The sequence below is a fragment of the Pituophis catenifer genome, unplaced genomic scaffold, assembly GCF_029215685.1.
Source record: "Pituophis catenifer annectens isolate HBS135680 unplaced genomic scaffold, rPitCat1.0.hap2 SCAF_6, whole genome shotgun sequence".
NCBI classification, from domain to species: domain Eukaryota; kingdom Metazoa; phylum Chordata; class Lepidosauria; order Squamata; family Colubridae; genus Pituophis; species Pituophis catenifer.
In genome coordinates this window covers 54,397,151-54,400,596 of record NW_027256886.1, presented here as the reverse complement: position 1 = coordinate 54,400,596, position 3,446 = coordinate 54,397,151, and positions in this window count along the sequence as shown.

The following is a 3,446-nucleotide window of genomic DNA, read 5'->3' as shown; positions in this document are numbered from 1 at the left end:
ATAGCCAGGGCGGGAGCTCCTCGTTTGAGTCACTCTTCCTCGCCGTCATTATTCAGCAGTATATCAGTTAGGATCTTCGCTCCGCCTGCTGGGCGGCGAGTTGAAAATCGTTTTCATTCTGAAAAATTACGTTCCCCTAAGTGAGCTGTTTCTGAAATTCAAGGTGGGTTTCTCTACCCTGAGAGCACATTTGTTGGAAGAGGCAACTGGACTTTCTTGGTTAAAAAAAAAAACGTTTCGCTTCTCTTCCAAGAAGCTTCTTCAGTTCTTCAGAAATGAAGAAATTTCTTGGATGAGAAGTGAAACAAGAAAACAACCGAGAAAGTCCAATTGCCTTTTGGAAAAGCACCTTTGGGACAGCCGTGACCTGGGTGATTGAGGATCTCCATATTACGTTTCTTAAGAGAGGTACGGGCCTGGAAAAACAAGGGAGTCTGCTTTATTACTACTGGCTTTTTAAAAATAGTTCAAAATAGCTCGGAAGGCTAAACCTCTGGTCTTGGTGACCGACCCAGATTGGAACCTGCAAATAGTTTATATTACAATTATGGCCTGGCAGCATAGCTGCCCATGTGAAAGGATGAAGTAACTTGCAACAAGTGTTTCAGAATAATGGCTGCTGCTTAGATTAGAAATGCTGCAATCCTAAAAATATTTTCATTGGATTAAACTGAAATGGTGGTATCCAGTTTCGGGTATCTTCATTTTCATCAGTGGCACTTACACTGTGCAAAGTTCTGTACAGAGTTTTTCGATTATTGAAATAGTATAGTCTTACCAACCCATACCAGTACTGCATTATACTAGCCCTACAGAGCAAAGCTACATTTCTGCCCTTATATTGCAAAAAGAAATAATAAATGCATGTCACAGACTATATTGCCTAGCTCAGATTTTGGGCAAGAAGCCACGATGACTGACTCAACAAAACAGCTGCAGTAGCATTAGGAAAGGCCTTGCCTTAATGAGAAGGAAAATTTGCTTTCTTCTCTAGACAAAGTATTGCATCCTCCATGTCCCAAAGTAATCAGAGAATGATGACATCATAAATCTAACTACTTTTCCACTATAACTACATGTTTTAATATTGTCAGGCATTTTTAGTGAGTGGAACAGTTCCTTTTCCATTTTTCCTTACTATACGTTTTAAAAAATGAAGTAGCCCATCTGAATGCAAGAGATCATCACTCTTCATAACATACCCAGCATATGAACTCTTCCTAAATTTAGGTGTAGAATAGATAACTGGTGGGTGGTTTTGAGCTGGTATTTTTATATGACATGTCCTTACTATGTTCATGTCATTCCCAGCCCACTGTGGAGGCAGTTTAAAGATTTCTTGACCTATTTCTGTTTGAAGTTATTCTGGCTGTCACACAATACCTTGCTGTCTTGTGCTGGACAGGTAGCCCTCAACTTACAACGGCTTGTTTAGTGACCATTCAGAGTTACAACGGCACTGAAAAAAAGTGATTTATGCCCATTTTTCACCCTTACGACTATTGAGCATTCCAAAAGTCATGTGATCAAAATTCAGTTGCTGTGTTCCAAGGTCACTTGATCTCCTTTTGCGATCTTCTGACAAGCAAAGTCAATGGGGAAGCCAGATTCACTTAACAATCAAGTGACTAACTTATCAACTGTGCTGATTCACTTAAACATTGAGGCAAGACAGGTCATAAAATGAGGCAAAACTCATTTAACAAATGTCATTTGAATGTCAAAACTCATTTAACAACAAATTTTGGCCTCAATTGTGGTCGTATGTTGAGGATTTCCTGTATCTTGCTGGACCTCTTGCTCTGTTTCATACTCCCATCACTTTGTCTCTTGTTCTCCTCTTTGCTCTGTCTCCTGCCCACTTCACCTCCATTTTCCTCTTCTTTGCCTGCATTACTATCAGCTATGCTATTTTTGGACATGGATTCAGTGTTCCTGAAAAGAGTGTTAGATTGCCTGTTCAGAAATTACATAGGTCACAGGCAAAAAGAGCCTTAGTCAGGGCAATGTTTCTTAAAACCTTTTCTATGTCGCTTATCTCTTGTTAGGCTATTTCTGAACCCAAGTCCTTTTAACTAACTAACTAACAAACAAACATACCTAAATCCACATCCATACTTAGCCCAATTGAGAGGTCACAAATGCAGGATGATAGAAGAGAAAGTTCTTTCTCCAATTCTGTGCTCTATATCACTTGTTCTTGATTCTCTCTTTCTCTTTCTCTCTCTCTCTCTCCTTCTCTCTGTCTCTGTCTCTCTCTGTCTTTGTCTCTCATCACATTACCTGGTAGACCTGATCCAAAGAGCTAAACAGTGAAATAATTGCATTGTAGCTAAAGCACTGAGTAAAAATTTGTGCCACTAATTAATTAAACTAACTAAACTACTCACGGACTTTGGGCTGCGTGCAAGCAAAATGGGCATGGCCAATGCAGCACTACATTATGAGTTTATTGAAACTTGCAAGATTGATGTCTGGATTTCAAGGTAGACCAGACTAGAAAACCAAAGTTATGAATGGTAATACTATTTTTATTATAAGGCTACATTAACCAACTTGCAAGTCTGAATACACTTTCCTCTTCCCTCCCTTTATCTTTATGAGAGCTAGGGAGAGTCCAGGCTGAAATGCTTTCTCAAATTACATTTCTGTCCTAGATTCAGATTTCTTTTGTCTTGATTGCAGCTCTTTCTCTTATTCCTCAAGGTTATTCCTTTTTCCTATTACAGTCTGACCTCTCCATCCAGATCCTAATAGCTTCAAGACATCACGCATCCCCCCATTCAGTCTGGAGTGGTGATATAAAACTGGGTATGTTCCATAAATGTATGATATCTCACTGCAAATCAGGATAGAGCCTCTCCTAGTAGTTTCATGTAGATGTTAATCAAGATGAGGAAAAGACCCAAATCCCAGACAGGCAATAATAAAGTGTACGCAGTCCAGATCTCTGTCCAATGCAACCACTGATTAGATATTTCTAGATATTATGCCCATGAATCATGTGTATGCTGCATATTTTATTTATAGTCAGATCAAATTTTTAAATAATATAAAAATGCATACAGAACAAGTAAAATAAGTTAATGAAACACAAAATTAAATATCAGATGTGTATAAATCTAAACAGTAAAATAATAAAAAGTGATAAGCAATAAGGTAGTAACAGGTTAGAATGGTACAGTTTTGGTTTCCTAAACAATGGTAATATCACCTTCAAATCTACTTTTGAAAGTTCATCACTGTTCCCCAGTACTTAAAGGATCACCTTTCAATCAGACGGGGGTAGAGCAGAGGTCCCCAAACCTCGATATGTGGATCGCTACTGATCCGTGGCCTTCTGGAAACCAGGCCATGCAAGCAGTGGGCAAGCACACAAAGCTCCATATGTGCATCCTCCCCCCCCTCCCACACTGCCACCACCCACTGCTGCTGACACTGGTCCC